The sequence below is a fragment of the Lissotriton helveticus genome, chromosome 3_1, assembly GCF_964261635.1.
Source record: "Lissotriton helveticus chromosome 3_1, aLisHel1.1, whole genome shotgun sequence".
Lineage (NCBI taxonomy): Eukaryota > Metazoa > Chordata > Amphibia > Caudata > Salamandridae > Lissotriton > Lissotriton helveticus.
The window spans coordinates 160018148-160038565 of NC_136061.1; positions in this window are offsets into that span (position 1 = coordinate 160018148).

Here is a 20418-nt window from a genome sequence, read left to right on the forward strand (position 1 = left end):
CATACAGTTGTAATCTTGCTAACCAGAACTAAAACCCAGTATTTCACACCTAGTCGGCTGACTAAATATGAGAGAATCCTTGTGGGTGCAGCAAATGTAACCATTACTCGGTGTAACATACTGAATCCAGCTACCCTATTACCAGATTCACTAATTGCAGAAGTACAGGGAGAGGTCGAGCATGACTGCATTGACCTGACTGAGTTTAGTACCAAACCACGCCCAGATATCAAGGAAATGCCCCTACCGGTAGAAGATTACGAACTGTTTGTGGATGGCTCATGTTTGAGACTAGAGAATGGAGGCTTAAGTGCTGCCTATGCTGTAGTCACAGTGTCACGAGATGTAGAAGCATCCTATCTATTTGGAGTAAAGTCTGCACAAGTAGCCGAATTGATTGCATTGGCGAGAACCTGTAAAGTTGGGAAAAATAAAAGAGTAACCATATACACTGACAGTCAGTATGGTTATGGGGTTGTGCATGACTTTGGCCAATTGTGGCTGCAAAGAGAGTTCCTGACTTCTTCAGGTACTCCTATTAGAAATGGAAAAGTGGTACAAGAATTACTGGAAGCAATCCAGTTACCAAAAGAATTGGCAGTGGTCAAGTGTACTGCTCACCAATCTGGCGATGACAATGTGACAGTAGATAATCGATATGCTGACCAACTGGCCCAACATTGTGCAAGACATCAAATGTCAGTCAATATCAAATTGGGAGGGAGCGGAAACAGCTGCCAACTTATGGTGTTTGAAAGTGTACATTCATGGGAAGAGCTGAGAGAGTTACAGGATGCAGCAGCACCCAAGGAAAGGAGAAGATGGAGAAAGTTTGGGTGTCACCAGAGGAGTGAGGATGGTGTCATTGTATGCCCTGATGGTATGCCTGTATTGCCTGACAGCTTGCTTACTCCCATGGCCCGGCTAATACATGGAAACACACACATTGGTAGGGATGCCATGGTTCGTGTCTTCCAACAGACATGGTTCAATTCGAAATTCAGGAAGATAGCGGAGAGACTCTGCCAGAGGTGCTTGACATGTCAGCAGTACAATGCCGGGAAGAGAACAGTAGTTGCCCTGGGAAAAATTGGAAAATCAGAAGGCCCTTTTATAAGATTACAAATTGATTTCATTCAGTTACCCCCTTGTAGAGGAATGAGGTACGTCCTTGTCATTGTTTGCCTGTTTTCAAAATGGGTAGAGGCTTACCCGGCCAAGAAGAATGATGCCATCACTGTAACTAAATTGTTACTACGAGAACTGATACCTAGGTACGGGGTTCCAGTCACCATTTAATCAGACAGAGGTGGGCATTTTCAGAATAAAATAATCGATCAAATCTGTGAAGCATTCAAAATTACTCAAAAACTGCACTGTGCATATCGTCCAGAGGCTTCTGGAGTGGTGGAACAACTGAATGGCACTATCAAGTCGAGACTAGGAAAGATGTGTGAATCTACTGGCATGAACTGGATAGAGGCTTTACCTTTTGTACTGATGGGAAACAGAAGTATTCCAGACCGAAAAACAGGCCTGAGTTCCCATGAGATCCTGATGGGAAGAGTAATGAGACAAGCATGGGTACCAGGACACAAACTGATAAGCATTTCTGATGATTTGGTACTAGAGTACTGCAAGCAACTGGGTGACCAAGTGCGTTCTATCTCTCGCCAGATTGGGGAAGACGCCGTCGCCAGGCCAGCAACTCCAGTCCATAATCTGAATCCAAGTGACTGGGTGGTACTCAAGAAGCACACTCGATCGAGTTGCCTTGCACCGAAGTGGGGAAAGCCAACACAGGTGATTCTGGTTACCACGACAGCGGTGAAGTGTGCAGGAGTACCAAAGTGGATCCATGCCAGTCATACGAAGAAGGTAACCGAAGACGAAGAAACTGACGCTGAAGGTTGTCCAGCTGAGGGGTCTCCAGAAGTTGGTCCTGAAGTAGGTGATGATGAACAACCGAGCACCAGTCAAGATGAATGGATCCCAGTAATCGACCTGACCGTTGATCCAATAAGAACCAGGAGCCAGGCAAACCCAGACAGAGAGTGGGATAGTGAGGAGGAGACAGGAATAGAAGGAGATAATCAGATCATCGAAATCCATGTCAAACCTGATGAGGAGGAAGGTCAGATAGGGACAGAACAGGTTATTGACACACCTCCAAGAACTCCTGAGATTGAAAAGGGACAGATAGAAACTAGGGCGAACGTTCAAGCGGAAGAGAATCAAAGGTTCGAAGTGCTTGAACAGGATCAGATAGAAATAGACGAATGTGTTCAGGACGCAGAAATTGAAACGTCCAAAAGTCAAATTCAGCATACACCTGAACAAGGCCAGTTTAGCAACCAGGCAGAAGAAACTGAAATAAGACCTGGGACTAATCAGATAGAAAGAGAAGAAGAAACAGAAGCAGTAGTGCCACAACAGAACGAAAATAAAAGAGGACTAGAAGAAAGCCCAACATCAGTGCCAGTTAAAAGACTCAAAAAGAAAGATAAAGAACCAAGGTACATCCAAAGACTGAGACTGAGACTGAAAACAGTGGAAGAGAAACTTGAGCAAAGAAAGCAAGGTTCCAGTAAAACAGAACTGACTGGAGAAAACACTTAGCGAAGAAGTACCCGAATAAAAAGACTGAACGAAAAGTATCAAGATCCTGAATGGACTTACCTGGTGTTAGAGGAATTTGAGGATCTTGAAATAAGTGACGAAAGTGACGAAGAACTGACTGCTGACCAGTCTGCCGAAGAAGAAGAGCCAACCTGAAGTTGCCCTGTGTAAGCAACCTGTGTAAAGTTACAAAGAGGGGTTGGAAACTTCTTTTGAGCAAAAATGTCTGATTCAAATGTGAATGGAAGACCTAGAGGTAATTGCTGTAAAACATGCTGCAAGGTATGTGTATGTAGTGTAGCCTTAGTATTAATATTATGGATATGACTAACAATTACTATTCCTTATATGATGAGTAAAGATACTGATATTGAGTCTACAAAGACTGTGACGAAAGACACTGACGAACTAACACCACAAAGTGTAAATGAACATGAGAAAGCACTTGGCATTAGGCAAACCAAAATGGACTTAGAAGCACCAGATGAGGAAGTAAAGTCCACATTTGTAAAGCGCACAATCACCCGTAAGGGTCTCTAGGCGCTGGGGGCCGTCGGGGAGATTAAGCGAGCTATTGCCCAGAGTCACATGGTGCTGGGCTAACCTGCCGCCGGAGCCGGGGATCGAACCGTGATCCCCAGATTCCAGCGTCAGTCGCCCTGGCCGCGGCGCCACACCTCTCCCAGGAAGGACTACATTATCACAGAATAAAGAACAGGACTCATTTAAACGTATTCGCAAACCTTTTAGTACATTATGTAGAAGCCATGGAAATAGAAGATTGTTATGTTTGCATGAAGCTACCTACTTCTGTAGCTGAGGGAGTGACTTATCATCACTTGCCATTAACATATGGAATTTCTTGTAGTATTTTAGCTAGCTTATTCTATAAGTGAGGACCGTTACAGTACTATTACTCTAACTCAGACGTAATATTTTCTGAACTTCCTATACGTGGAAATCTGAACCCTGTACATACGAAAAGTGATGTCACACGTTATATGGGAGAATATTTTCTGACTATAGGTACCATAGATTTAGGTGAAGCACATAGAGATAACTTGACCTGTCATTACATGAACAAGAAAACATGTTTCTAAACATGGCAGAGAAAAGAAGGGAAAGTTTCCAAAGAAAAACGAATGATAAAAGGCAGAGAACTCCTAAATGGGCTGAAAACATGGGAAGCACCTCAAATGGTGGGGCTAATCCTGCTTTGTTGCTGGATTTCGAAAGAAAAGGGAAACTATGGGCCCCATTAGGATGGCGGGCGGACTTTGCCCGCCCGCCATCCTCACGGTACTAGGGACCGGCCGCCATGAGGGCGGGGGTCCCGTTGGCAGCATTAGGATGCGCCCGCCACAGTGGCGGGCGCATCCTGTATTCCCATCATTGTGGCGGGCGGTGCACTCTGCACCGCCCGCCACAATGCTGAAAATGCTTTGCAGCATTTGCATGACGAAAGCGGCAGGCACCGCGCGGTGCCTGCCGCTATCATTATGCAAATGCAGGGGGGTACCATAGGTACCCCCCTGTGTGCACCCCCCTACTGTGCTGCACTCTGGGGGCCCGCAGGGGGCCCCCAGAGTGAAGTCCGCCTGCCTTTCCGTGGCGGCATTGCCGCCACGGAAAGGCATTGTCAGATGCCTATTCTAATATGGCTGGCGGTGTCTGATAGACACCGCCACCATGTTATCACTTATCCGCCCCGGCCGCCAGGCGACCGGGGCGGTAAACAGGCGGGCGGTGTTTCCCACCGCTGCGGTCCCCTCCGCCATCGTAATATGGCGGGGGGGAATGCAGGGAAGGATGTCGGGCGGATTGCTTCCGCCAGGGTGGCGGTGGCCACCGCCACTCAGGCGGAGGCAATCCGCCCGACATCCTAATGGGGCCCTATGTCTTCACCGAGAAAAGACTAGTTATTATAATAACATTTTCATTGGTTCCAGTCAATGTGAACACAATTATAAGGTAATTGGAGGTTGGGGTTTCAAAAATGGGTCAGAACCTGTGTTTCCCGGAATATATTACATATGTGGAAACAAGGCCTATTTCAAATTGCCGGATCACTGGTATGGAAGCTGCTATTTTGGAATTGTCTTCCCGAAAATATACCATGTGAATAAAATTGCTGGAAGCAGTGAAAGCACTAACGGTTTAGCACGTAGCAGAAGAGAAAGTATAGGGGAAATAATGGGTAGTATATTTAGTGCATTGATACCTTCAGTGGGAGTGGTTCTGAATACACACAGAATTTGCAAATTGTCTACAGTAGTGGATCGGTTATCTACTGACACTGCTAGTGGATTTCTGATGATCAATACCGAAATGGTTGCGATCAGATCTATGGTTTTGCAGAACAGACTTGCCCTTGTCACCCTATTAGCAAAAGAGGGCGGAGTCTGTAGAATGTTGAAAGCGCAACATTGTTGCACTTACATACCTGACAAAAGTGTTGAACTCAAAAGGTATGTGAGGAACATTACGAATTTGGAAAAGGAACTCAAACCACTGTAGGTTGATAGTGCCTGGAAGAGACTTACTGATGGTCTCTCCTCTGTAGGTCATTGGTTTTCCAATTTAGGTAAAGGTTTGTTGTTCAAGGTACTGATGCCAATTACAGGAATAGGGTTTGTCATATTCCCCATATTTGTCTGTTGCAAATGTCGCAAACACCAAAAGAAATATACTGTGAACAGGAGAGGCATGAAACGGAGTGTGGATGAACTTGAATTAGAGGAACTGAATAATCAAATTTATAAAAGGGTGAAAAATTCTCACCCTAACAAAGAGACCAAAAAAAAGTTACATCGAATGTTGGAAGAGATTGAATTGGGAAAAATATAAGTTGGCATCTGGTTCTATTTGTTTTGTGATGATAGTAAATATCATCAAAGAGGGGATTGATGGAGCAAGGATTCGCACGTTACGTGACTTGCTTGTACTCATGAACCTCGAATAACTATAATACATTAACTCAACATGTTTGTCTTACTAATTTCCCCGTTTATTCTGACATTTGGGTGTCCCAGAGACGCTTGCATATGTGTGTATTAACATTAACAACGCTTGTCATTAAAATGTCCGCTGCTTGGCGGGGTTTCTTCTGCGCATGCGTTAGTCACACTCACGTGACGTGATATACTCGCAGTTCCGGTGGGAATCTTTTGCACTTGCGCACTAGCATTAAGATGGCCGCTTTGTGTTCTCACATGCCGAAGCTTGCGCTGCTGCTTTTGCGTCACTGTTCGTGTGCCTCTAACACTAATGCTATAGGTTTTATAATGTAAGGGGTATAGAGTAGCTATTCATGGTATACAGTGTATTCATTTTTTCTTGTGTTTCTAATTTATTTTCGCTTACTTTTCATGTACCCTAACTCTTGGGCCTGGGAGGGAAGCAAACCCCATCTTAGAAGTCCCTACTGCGCATGTCACCCTGGCAGAGGGAAGAAAACCTTGTAACAGTGGAACTCAGCCAGCTGGCAGCCACAGCCAAGATGCTCCTGAGAAAGTGACCTGCGACCCAGCAGAACGAAGCTGAACTGTACTGCAAAAGCTACAATTGTATATATTCCATTGTATTCTGTAGAACATCTCATGGGAACCCCAAATTCAATAGGCGGTCCCAGAGTATGCTAATGAAGTCTTGTAAAGGTGAAATGTGGTTGGTGTGTTAACCTGGCCTACTTGTGGACCAATCGAAATTGAGGATTCTTACACTTGCAACATTTGGGGGGTGGTACACTGACCTGAAAACAGTATAACTAGCCTAGGTTTAGTTAGAGAAATTGTCCGACTTGTCCGAATAGCTGACCTGTCACTGACCCATCGCACTCAATAGGTGACTTGATACAGAGGGCTGCGGAGCACTCTGTCCGAAATTTCCATAGACTCGAGGGTTTTGTAAAGAAACCTTAAGTGCTGGCGGAGCACTTTGCTGGGGAAATCGATAACCCAATCGGGGTTCTGATCGATAGCTGCAGAGAGGGTGGAGCGCAGGCGTTGCTTCCGAACTGCGGGTGCTGGTCGTGCCTTGGTGGTCCTGTCCTGATCCTAATCTGGGTTTCCTGTCCTGTCCTGGGGTGTCCCTTCCGTACTTGCTGTCCTGCTGGCGACTGTCCTTCCTTGGGGTTCCTCCCGTCCTTAACTGACCCGTGACCAGGGTTGGTCTTCGCATCAATTTAGGTAAATACTAGCAGCCCGCCCCAGCGTTGCCTGGGGCAGAAAGGGGCTGTGAGCAGTACACCCGCTCCCGCCCCGACCCCCTCCCTCACCGACTCCCTCCCGCCCCGACTCACTCCCGCCCCCCTCCCGCCCCGCCCCGACTCACTCGCGCCCCCCTCCCGCCCCGACTCACTCGTGCTCCGACATTTTCCTTTACTGCTGCCTCCTTCTTGCCTCCCCCTGCATCACACAGTCTCGCACTGAACCTTCCCTTTCCTTACCTGTGCCGCCGCTCGTCACTGCACAGCCGCTCGTCACTGCACCGCCGCTCCTCCTTTGTCGTCATCGCGCACGTCGCCTCGCTGTCATCACGCCCGTCGCGTCGCGGCCAGCGCTAGATCCCGGCCGGCGCTACTTTCAGGGGACTACTTTGTCTACAAACTTAATTTTTTTAATTTACTTGTTTTTTAAAATTTATATAGCCTATGTCCATCTACACACCCTGACATTTTCATAGATGTATCGGGTGTGTAGATTGGCGCTGTGGTTCCCGAGTTTACCTGGCCAAAAGGTGCAAGTTCTCTCTTTATAATAGTAGTATAGATAGTGCTGAAAGTCTACTCTGCACCTTCTATATTTTCCTTTCTTTTGCTTTAATAAAGACATTCTTTGCATATTTGATTTTCCATGCTTTCCGCATTGCCAATTGAAAGATCATACTTTATGATTGTTATTCTAGCATGCTCCTTATTTTTTCCCCGTTCATTAGTCACTTCATATTTAGTCTGAAATCTGAAACTGCTGTCTAGCATGTTCCCTGTTCTTACCTTCCTTTAGACTCACAAATGGTTGGATTAATTTACTTCCTCTATGGATATGTGCTCTTTGTAATCTTGGTTATAGACTGTTTACTGGTTGTGAACCTTATGCTCTCTGATCTTGACAAATTTTAGATAAAGGTTTTCAAAACTTCCCGAGTTTGTGATTATTATAAGTACAAAATAGACGATATAAAGTATAGGTATTTTGGGTGTCTGCCTTTTTCTTCACAGCTAGCTCCCTGCTCCATTGTGGTCATTAGGTACCCGTAACGGTGGAGTGGTAAGTCGGGTACACTGGAAATGAAATAGGAAGGAAACTGGGATACTGGTAGTTAGAGCGTAAGGTCACCGGATTTAGGAGTATGGTGAAATTGAATTTTATGGGCCCGATACGTGTATGGTAAAATTAATTAGTCGGGTGACCTGCGCGCTTTATCAGTGTCACCGTCTATATCAGACAGCAATTTGTTCAATTTATTTTTAGATTGGAAAAGAAATTATGTAAGGTTGACACCCAAAGTATATGGTAAAGTTGTTATGGCTGTGAAATGATGATGTAGCTGTTTTTAGTGGGTTGATAGATTATTTTTATGGCACTTTTTAACCGTGTTATATTTGCTTGTTTTTAGAGTTCTTTTTTTAATAATGTCCCGCTTAACATGTCTACTATTTTTATTGATTGGCATATGTGCACTTTATACTAATCCTGGGCGTAGTGTGCGGAGTGGCGCAAAACTACGCCCACCCGCGCACTCCGCGTAGCCCCACTACGCGCCGCCCGCCTCCCTCCCGCCCTCCCTAAATATTTAAATAAAAGGATTGAAAGGTTTTAAAAACACTTACCTTGTCCGCCGCGTCCCCGGGGCTCCCTCTCCCGTCCCTGGATTCGCGCCGCCGCCATTTCGGATACTAATGCGCATGCGCGGCCGCCCGCGCATGCGCATTAGTATCCGAAATGGTGGCGGCGCGAATCCAGGGACGGGAGAGGGAGCCCCGGGGACGCGGCGGACAAGGTAAGTGTTTTTAAAACCTTTCTATCCTTTTATTTAAATATTTAGGGAGGGCAGGAGGGAGGCGGGTGGCGGCCGGCTACGCACCGTCTGCGGAGCGCGCGTAGTGCCACCTGGCTACGCCCGCTACGCAAAATGCGTAGGAGACGGCACTACGCGCACTCCGTGCACGGAGCGTAGCTGGCCGCCCAGGGTTACTTTATACCCAAAAGTTGCCATCCATTATAGACTGTGTTAAAAAAAAAAATAATAATAATAATTCTTTGCTTTTAGCATAAGGCACTTTAGCTTTGCCAGTGAAAGATTTAATGCACCTTTCACGTTTTAGCTGATAGCACAAGCTACCTTAGTATTGATTCTGTTCTACTAGTGTATTTTAGTCGGTTTTAGTTTTAGACATTTGTAATATTGTTCTTTTGCTCTGTTGCATACTGCCATTGAATATTTGCTGCTAGCCTATTGCACTTAATGCACTGTTCACTTTCTGCTATTGAATATTTGCTGCTAGCCCATTGCACTTAATGCACTGTTCACTTTTTTGACGATAGCATAAGTCACTTTAGCATTGATTTTGCAATACGACAGTTATAGACAATCTTTAAAATGTTCTTTTATGTCTTTTCTTTTTTCTACTGTTAACTGTTATTGAACTCTTACTGCTAGCACATTGCACTTTAGCTTCGGCTCCGTAAGCACATTGCACTTTATTTTGGAACATGTAGAACTGTTACCAATCCTGTGAAAATATTGGCAGCACTATAATCGCTAACTGGAAAATGTTAATTAACTATGGACAATTTTTATTTATGCACTGTACCCCTATATGTTCAATTAGTTAATGTGATTGTTTTGTATATGTTTCTTTTTTTTATGGTTTTAATTAATCAACAAATAAATACTTACTTACTAAATGGTTAGATGTGTGGATCTTTTCATGTTAACTATAATTCAGAGATATAAAGAAAAATACATATGTTAATGGTTGCCTTAGTTTTAAATCAGCGTGTTTATATAACTTTTTGAAGCAGATTGTGGCTTTTATGAAGGTGTTCTTGCTGAAATCGGGCAGAGTGCCACTTTCATCTAGATTTGGCTTTTTTATACCACATAGTTTATTAATTTTCAAAACACCATAACATTCTCTTACAGCAAACAACGTTTCACCACCCTCTCCCCCACAATCTCTGAGGCTACCATCCATCAATCTGTTTACCCAGCCCTCTGCAGCAGAAGTTGGCACCCTTATCACCCTATAGTTGGCCGTGGGCCGTGTGCATTAAGAACTGTCCCTGCATGGTCATGTGTCTGACCTCCTATTTGTCGACGTCTAGTGGTGCTTGCCGGACTGCTCTAGTCTTTTCCCGCTTAGCCATTCCAAATTTTTTCAAATCTTTTGGGGAAGCCTCTCCCCTATAGATCACCTTTATCTGCTAATAGCAAATATCCATTTTGCATTACTAATCTCTAACTACCGGTACCTCTGTGGAGCACAATTTACGCACCAGTTCCCTCTTAGACAGAAGAAAGTCCAGGTTGTGTCTTATTCACTCCAAATCCCCAACAACACTAACTGTGCTCCTGTTTCTATATGAATGCCAGTAGCACCCTCTAATCTGTGAGTCACCCCTTTCCAATAAGCAAGGAAACTCAGACAGAGCCACAGGGTATGAAAAAATGTGTCCCTATGCCCACAACCTTGCAGGCACCCCTTGTCCGCATTTCTCCTAATTCTATATAATAGGACCCTAGTATGGTATAGCTGATGTAAAATCTTAAGGTGTATCGTGCTGTAATTGCCGTTATACTGGGGAAGTGCACCCCCCAGTCTTCATCCTCTACCTCTCCCACATCCCCCTGCCACTGGACCCTCCAAAGCTCTAGGTCCCCCTGTGTGTCTCTGAACAGTGTCTGATATGTGAGGGAGATCATGTTGCTGAGCACTGGGTCATCCAGCAGTCTCCATTCCAGGGAAGAGGGCTCCACAAATTCCTCATCAGGTAATGCCTACCCTCTCAGAGAGTGGCGCAGTTGGAGGCATTCAAACATTAGGGAGAGTGGCATCTCGTATTCCACTTTAAGATGGTCAAATGGAGCCATGCTATTTTCATCCCACACTTCAGCCATGGTACTAATTACTATTGCATCCCACTTCCGTAACCCTGAGAGACCTGACACTGTGCCCAACCACGTGCCTAGACACACAACGGTCTTTGGCATGAGTCGCCTTTGCAAACCCATGTCTCTATTCAGCATATGCCAAACAGCAATGACTGTTGTGGTTGCTGGGGGGCATCAGCCGGTACGTTCCCTCCTTACAGTATGCACATGTACTGTTTCTACCCTAATGCTTCAAGTCTAGAGAAAGGCAGTGTCATCTAGCTACGCATATGCCCATCTATTAACAACACTGATCTACGTAGCCTCATTGTAGCGCTTTACACTCAGTAGCATGATGCCCCCTCCGTACGTGGAGCACTGAAGAATTGACAGTACTAACCTCGTTGGGCCACCATGTCACATTTATATACTCAGCAGTGAATCAACTGCCTTAAAAAATGGCATGGGTATGCCATGCGAGCTGTTTTGAAGTATGTACGTAAAGATGTTTTTTTTTTGCTGCCAAGTAAATTTGTTTTTGTGATCATTTTATAGTGTTAATTTAATTAGCAAAGTGTTTGCATTGGTTACTTTATTTAGGGTTACACTCTATTGATTTATTGATTGGTTTGTGTGGTGTTTGAATTTTCTTGTCAGTTTATTTCTTACTAGCTGTACCCGGCCACGCGTTGCTGTGGCTCCGTTTGGTTAAATGGAAGAGAAAGAAAAGAGTAAGCGCACATTTCTAATATGTTTAATTTCACAATGCTTGTGGGTATACAATATGTTTTTGTCCATCCTAATATATGTAGACTATTGTCTATATGCGCCCCTTGTATTTGTTGCACAGCAACCAAATCGATAGGGTCTGTTCGGGTTGCAAAGTGAACCAACTCCTCCCCCCTCCCTCCACCCACTTCCCGGTCTGCCATCCTGACACCAACTGTCCATCCTAATTTAAGTAGACTATTGTCTATATGCGTCCCTTGTATTTGTTGCGCATCAACCAAATCAATAGGGTCTGTTCGGCCTTTCGATTAAAAACACGTGCGTATTGGACATGCACGTATTTGAATCCAATGTTGTGTATATATAAACACAAGCTAATTTTGCAAAGTGAACCAACTCCTCCCTCCTCCCTCCACTCACTTCCCGGTCTGCCATCCTGACACCAACTGTTCATCCTAATATATGTAGGCTATTGTCTCTATGCGTCCTTTCTCAATGTTGCCAAGTGAACCAACTCCTCCTCCTCTCTCCACCCACTTCCCGGTCTGCCATCCTGACACCAACTGTCCATCCTAATCTATTTAGACTATTGTCTCTATGCATCCTTTCTTAATGTTGCAAAGTGAACCAATTCCTGCCCCCTCCCTCCACCCACTTCCCGGTCTGCCATCTTGACACCAACAGTCCATCCTGATATATGTAGACTATTGTCTACATGCGTACCTTGTATTTGTTGCGCAGCAACCAAATCAATAGGGTCTGTTCGGGTTGCAAAGTGAACCAACTCCTCCCCCCCTCCCTCCACCCACTTCCCGGTCTGCCATCCTGACGCCAACTGTCCATCCTAATATATTCAGACTATTGTCTATATGCGTCACTTGTATTTGTTGCGCAGCAACCAAATCAATATGGTCTGTTCGGGTTGCAAAGTAAACCAACTCCTCCCCCCCTCCCTCCACCCACTTCCCGGTCTGCCATCTTGACACCAACAGTCCATCCTAATATATGTAGACTATTGTCTACATGCGTACCTTGTATTTGTTGCGCAGCAACCAAATCAATAGGGTCTGTTCGGGTTGCAAAGTGAACCAACTCCTCCCCCCTCCCTCCACCCACTTCCCGGTCTGCCATCCTGACGCCAACTGTCCATCGTAATATATTCAGACTATTGTCTATATGCGTCACTTGTATTTATTGCGCATCAACCAAATCGATAGGGTCTGTTCGGCCTTTCGAATAAAAACACGCGCGTATTGGACACGCACGTATTCGAAACCAAGGTTGTGTATATATAAACACGAGCTAATGTTGCAAAGTGAACCAACTCCTCCCCCCTCCCACCACCCACTTCCCGGTCTGCCATCCTGATACCATCTGTCCATCCTAATATATGTAGACTATTGTCTCTATGCGTACTTTTTTTATGTTGCCAAGTGAACCACCTCCTCCCCCGTCCCTCCACCCACTATCCGGTCTGAGGCGCTAATGTTGCAAAGTGAACCAACTCCTCCCCCCTCCCTCCACCCACTTCCCGGTCTGCCATCCTGACACCAACTGTTCATCTTAATATATGAAGACTATTGTCTATATGCGTCCCTTGTATTTGTTGCGCAGCAACCAAATCGAGAGGGTCTGTTCGACCTTTCGACTAAATACACGCGCGTATTGGATACGCACGTATTCGAAACCAAGGTTGTGTATATATAAACACGAGCTAATGTTGCAAAGTGAACCAAGCCCTCCCCCCTCCCTCCACCCACTTGCCGGTCTGCCATCCTGACACCAACTGTCCATCCTAATATATGTAGACTATTGTCTCTATGCGTCTTTTGTAGTTGTTGCGCAGCAACCCAATCGATAGGGTCTGTTCGTCCTTTAGATTAAAAACACGCGCGTATTTGACACGCGCGTGTTCAAATCCAACGTTGTGTATATATAAACACGCGCTTATTCAAATTCAACGTTGTGTCAAAATTTCAAATCAATCGATGAAGAACTTTCGTAGATTTAAGATTTTTATCAAACGCGCATTGACATTTTTATGTGTCTGTTTGTGCTTTCAATTAAAAACATGTGCGTATTCGACATGCGCGTATTCGAATCCAACGTTGTGTATATAAAAAGACTCGCGTATTTGAATGCAACGTTGTGTCAAAATTTCAAAGCAATCGGTGAAGAACTTTCAGAGATTTGAGATTTTGAACAAACGAACAGTTACATTTTTATTTATATAGATAGATGTTTTATTGTGAATAGATATTTATTGTAAAATAATTGTTATTGTTTTGTGTTAGGTTTATGTAGTTAATGAATTAATTTATGTAGTTTAAATGGTGTTTTAAAATTAGTTATTTATTGTTTTTAGACTATAGTAAATATGTTATTTATTTTAGACTATATTGTGGCAATCTATAGTATTGTAAGGGATATTTAGTTTGAGTTGTAGACATTTAATAGTATCAGAATATTTTGTGTTACTCGGGGCCCGATTACAATGTTGGCTTTCAGCCCAACATCGTTGGTTTCCCTCCAACCGCCACATTATGATGACTGCGGTCGGAGGGAGACCTGCATGGGGATTCCGCTGCATTTCCGAAGGGCTCAAGGAGCCCGTCAGATCCTTGGCAGCCACCATAATCCCTAATAACGGTGGAACCAGCATCGGCTCACCTGTCAGGATTGTGATGTCACTTTATGACAGCCTTTCCATGTTGTCCTTTCCGACATGGGAAGGAAGACGGAAAGTGAGAAAGTGACTTAGGGGCCTCTAGCAGGGCCCCCGTCCCTCCGCGGCCTCCACTATGAGGCCTGAGGGGCACCTATGGTGCACATCTCTGCACCGTGTGGCAGGGTGCAGGGATGTTTACAAACATCCATTTAACAATGGCAGCTTGTGCTGTGGGCCTTTTCCGTGTGCTGCACAAGTTGCCATCATAAAATGGATGTTTTCCCCTGCCCATAGGGCGGTTGCATTCTAATGCTGAGGTCGGAACCGTAGACCTAAGGTTGGGCGGTTCCACATAGCTACTATTACGTCCGCCCCTGTATTTGTTTTCAATATTATGGTATTTTAGATATTTAGCATGGTGTTATTTCTGTATTTGATATTTGTGTTTTCCTGTTCAAGAATGGAGGGATATTGTAAACCATATTTTTTGATCTATATTATTGTAGTTTGATATTGTTGTAGTTCATATTGTGTCATATAACCAGCCGTAAGTCATCAATGTAAATGTAAATGTATTTCGATTTATATAGCGCACGAATCACCCAGGGGTCTCAAGGCGCTTGCTTAGGGAACCCGTCCTGGTATTCCCCTGTGAGATACCCCGGCAGGGTATCCACAAGGTGAAAGCCAGGCATCCCGCCGCGAGGGGCCTTAGTGGAGATTAAGCAAGCTATTGCCCAGAGTCGCAGAGTGTGACCCCGTGAGTCGAGTAGGCACCGGAGCGAGAATTGTCGAGTCCGTGGAATTTTTGAGCCCGAGACCAAAAACCCTGGTCCACAGCCGATCTCAGCTTCCGGGTCTGCCGCCTCTAACCACTGAGCCACGCTTCTCCACATCAATATCCTACTATGACAGTTACTTTTATGTAAGCACTAGACTTAGTGTCTTCGCTGGGTTGCAGTTTATCAACGGCAGCCTCACACCTAGACAAAAGTGTGTTTTTCTGCATCAACTTTGAGATTGCTTTTCCTGACTGTTAACTTTGAGATTCTTCATCATCATGTCCACGACTGGTTCAAGTGCACATATATCCCCTTCTTTCTGTTGCTGTGGTCAATCTTAAGGACCTGTCCTTCATTCACCAAGTAAAATAAGTAGACAACAGGCTTCCAGTTTTGGATACTTGCTCAAATCAAGCATTTCCTCCCATTCCAGCATTGCCTAAACTCTTCTCTGTTACACATCTTCTTCCCAAAAGGGGAAAGGGGACTTGCAAGCATCCTCGCTCTCTCAGCAACTTAGGCACTGTAGCTGTTTCTCTATGGTTTCTACATTCAGTGGGTGGTGATTGGACAGTGAGATGTGGGGTGCCAGAGTATGAGCGGCTCAGATGCAACCCGGTCGCCCTGATGACAGCGAAGAAGGGAGTCTAGCCTTACGTCATCATCACAAGAAAGCTGGAGATTTAAATAGGTTTGTTTACAGATAAAAACACACCAGTGCCTCGATGTGTGAAAGCGCTGCAGTTTACATTCACAGCTGCCTTTTTTGGAACCTGTCTCGTCAGATACATCATTCACAGCTTCCACAGCACGCATAATGGAGAAGGAGGAGAACTTCTCCGGGTAAGGGATGATGTAATCTTTAGATGGCATCCAGCAGCTGAGCTCCTTCCTTCCAAACAGCAAAACTGAGTGGTTTTTTTGCAAAATTAGCAACCTAGACGAATTATGAACCTTGCTCATTCTAACAGAATGCTTAGAATCCTGACACTAAGGTTCTGAAGTTTGCCTTTATTCTCTGCTCACAGGTAGTAGTCTGAAGTAGACAACAATGGCATCTTTATTTTCTTTTGTTGAAGATGATTGTTGCGTTTGGCAATTTTCTTGCTGACCGCACACTGTGGGACGGTACCAGTTGCCGATAAATCCTCACTTTTACCCAGGCCCCTAACTGACGAATGGGCAATTATTTGTGGTTAATGCCCTCTGTAGAAGACGTTACCCACTATTTTTGTTCTAATCAAAAGAAAATGACGCCAAATTAACAACTGAGGTTTTACAAAATAAAACGCAAAAATGTTCATTACAAGCAATAAACAGCAATGAAGTGACCATAAACCAAAGGGCCTGCTTTAGAGTTTTCCGGACGGGTTACTTCGTCACAAACGTGATAGATATCTTGCCTGATTTATTATGAGTCTCATAGCACACAATGCCCTTATAATAATGAGGACACGTTGAGCACAATATCAAATAGCATTGGATTGACACTTTAGAACAAAAAATAATCAGCTGCTTGAGGAAGACAAAAGAACAAATGAAAGCATGCTATGCCCTATGAATATTGAAATACTTTTCATGTATTTACTATTCCCCACTGGCTCATTACCACCAGATGCAGAAAAAAGAATGGTTATACGATTCGACGAAATTATGCTGATATTTCCAGGAATGTCCTTCCATTATAATTCTATGAAGGGACATGGATCATTAATGTCCACCAAAGTACCTGCTGCAATGTCCCCACATCCACAAGGCATGGAACATCCTCCATTTATAAAGGGGTTGTTGCCATTCAAGGTTGCACAGAGGTGGATAACCTTTCGCCCAAGAAATACATCTCAGTTACTTGCATAAAAGGACACAGAGGAAGGTCCTTGGTAGCACAGGGACCAAAACTTTGGTCTACGCGACACCCAGTCAGATTTCCTTCTATGTAGAAAACGGGGAACATCCTTTTCGACGTGGATTTTACACCGCAGTACTTTTAGAACGCGTCCTTTACAACGCAAGTCGTAACCACGACTTGCGCTGGAGAGCGCTAGAGGATAAAGAATAATACATTTACTATTCCAACACCTTCCCTAGTATTCACGGGGACTGGTGTTGGAATAATAAATTATATTATTTACTATCCGCGCCCCCAACGCAAGTCATGGTTACGACTTGCGTTGTAAAAGACGCGTTGTAAAAGCATGCGTTGTGGCGGTACGCGGCGTACCGTCATACATCCGTAGAAAACTGCTGAAAATTAAACTCTTCGGGTAATCTTAACAATGAGAGCTGAGACCGTTCATGATGCAAGTAGCATAGCAAGAGGGCGGGACTCGAGCTGCGAGCGACCAACAGAAACCTATCTTCAAGGTGACATCCAGACCACCACCACTAACAAGCAGCTACCCTCAAGATGGCACAATTCTGGTGAACCTATGAGTGATTCCCTATGACAGTCAACCAAAAAGCAGAACAGCCAATCGAATGGGTAGAAGTTTGTGTGTTGCAGAATGGAAATGTGCCACGGTCTGGTGTTGATGCTGCATGTGCCCGTTTATGCTAGGCGCTACTGCTACGCTGCTATTCTCGTAAAATCTCCTGAGGTGCATATCGACTCACATGGTAACCCAGTTGCTCACACAGTGGACCCAGGTCAGTGTTAAGAACATGCCTGTAAGTCACCTAAGCTTACTGAGCTGCCCTCTTTTAGCTGCAGACGGTAACTGCAGCATGTTGAAGGGAGTTTAAGACGAAGTGGATCCAATGCCTTCCACAGTGTTGAGTCCTCTACATATGACCCCTGCTAATGCAGAGAAGGGATCTGGGACCCGGCCTATTCCCTCAAGCAGACTGAACGGGAACGTACCTCTAGTCTCCTTTGCTAAGATCTGGAACCCACAAACTGGAGAACACTGCTCTGCTGAAGTCGAATCCCCATATTCTGGTAGTTTTACCAGTGGACCAGTGCACTGCTCCTTCGCTGACCCACTTTAGGAAGGGGCTCAACTTGGCTCGTCAACTGATACCTGCAGCACAGCGCCTGGATACCCTCTGGGGTGATTAGCCGAGCTATAAAAGTATGACTTGATTGATTGATTGAGAAATGACTAGAACGTGAGATTGAAGCACTATTCAAAACACTGAAATAAATAGTGAACTGGTTAGAGTTGCAATCCTGTAGAGGTAAACAGGCAGGGAGAATGTAATATATCTGATCCTAAAACTGCTTCACCCAAAAGAGACTACAGAGCAGGACAAGACCACGTGTGGAAGTGTGTCAGCAGGTCGAACATAATGGCAACATGCTAGAACAGGCAGCACAGACACAAATATTTGCTATTTTGGACACAGTTCCTGCGGCGCAGGAAGTGCATGAGTGTTTGATGCAGACTGTCTGACATGCTAAAACATCTGTAAATCAAAATGAAATCCAGTCAGGCCCTGAGGGTGAGAAGCATATATTTTTAATCCACTTTTTATTCCAAACTTTTTGTTTGCATTCGGCCAGTTAATGACTATTTATCTAAACCATAATCAGAGTAAAAAAGCCAAGAAAGCGGGTACAAGAGTGGCAGTGTGATATACTGTACAGTTGGGTTTCAGCATCCCAACTTTTTTTTAGAAAAGAAATACTTCCTAATATTTTTTGGCAATCATTCACAATTTTCCTCGTTGGAGTTCGTATACTTCGGGGTTCTTTGTGTTTGCCTAGACTGTGGCACACAATAATATTACGGATCTGTGGGACAATGACCCCAGAATACCTACTGCACTCCATATATGTCTTCTTCCTTTGTTCAATTGTTCAAATATTGTTCATTTTTTTTTAATATACTAAATAGCCCATTGCATAAATGCTGGTCATAATACATGATTTCCATGGCAAAACAATTGTTAGACAAGATATCAAACGGTGTCGTCCTGCCTTCTGTTTTCGAACATAAGACATCAGACAAACACAAAAGGAAGACCTGCAAACTGGATTTGTGACAATAGGAATCTGGCTTCATTGAGTGCAGGCGGTCCTCACGAGATCTTCAGGGGGTATTTTTCCTGACTGCAAAAACGTCCAAAATGGTTTAACTTGATAGCCGAACGGTAGACATGCTATCAGCAAAAGACCAGAAGAGGACTAGAAGCAGCCCAGCATCGGATCTCTTAACAACTAGAAAGCCATCCATTTCACCAGCAATCAGGCCCTGGTACCTGCAGAAAGGAAGCTCGCAAATAACAAATGTCCAGATTGAAGGGAAGTCATTTAGGGGGGAGAGGGGTTGGCCTAACGGCTAAAGCGTTCGACCTCGGATCTGGGTTCGAGTCTCGGTAACGACGCCAAAAACCTCCTGTGATTCTGGGCAAACCACTTAATCTCCCCGTGCCTAAAATGAAAGTGTGTCCTCATGTAACGTAACTGGTGCTATGTAAAACGATCTGATACCTGTATCCTATTCACATTTAGAATAAGGTGAAACGGTGCATAAAGCACCTCTTTTGGTTGAAAAGCGAGTTTTGAGAGTATATGGTCATTTAAAGTTTAGCAGATGAGTCTCGTCTGCAAAACAAACATTGGCAAACCAAAAGGTCTAGTCTGTTGTTTGAGGCAGTGAGAATTTATGGAGTGGGTAGGAGGAGAACAATAGAGGAGGTTTAGGCAGGGAATAAGAAAAAAAAATCCAAAGCTGGTAGCATGGTGGAAGCAGGGCAGTGCGATCAGTGTAGCCGCACTGGGCGCTGACCTGTGGAGGGGGCACTGACTCCGGGGAGGTGCAGTGTTTAGCAATAACTTTTGATTGGAGAGATGAGGGGCACTTTTGCCCGATGGTAGTGAGAGAATCCGAAGAGGTGTATATTGGGTGTGGGGCTCCAAAAATTATTGTTGCACCGGGCACCTCCAGCGCTAAAGCTGTTCCTGGGTGGTGGAAGCATTGGACGAGCTGCGGAAGAAGGCGTACACGAGTGTGGCATGAGGGTATTTTACCTGGGAAACATTAACAAAGGAGAGAGCAAGAAAACACACGTGCCTTCTTGGAGTGCTTAAAAAAACCATGGCTCTCTGAATGCGCACTGTCGAAGGATATAAGTAATCGCAATGGAGGGTCAGAAGCTGTGGGCCAAGGTAAGGGACAAACACACGAGGAGGAAGTGAAACCATCAAGTAAGCAAGACAATTAGATTGACAAGCAAGCCAACCAATGGTAAGGAAAGGACTGGACCAAAGGCCGCTGTATGTATTTGTATGATCCACTATAGATTGGACATCACCTAAATATAATCTGTAGGCAAGACCAAAAAAACAGCAGATCCCCAACCTGTCACATTCATGGCTCTCCATCTCATTTAGAGGTTGGAACATTGCTAGGTTCTGCCACTGAAAACCTCCATATTACAATGACCCCTTTAAAGGCATGCATCTATAACATTTGCTTATATTTTGTGCTCCTAGTTATTGAGGGGAATAGGCCACTACATGGGATACATCATACACTGTTATTTTATATTATCAACATTTTCAAAGAGAAGTTCTGCTTTCGT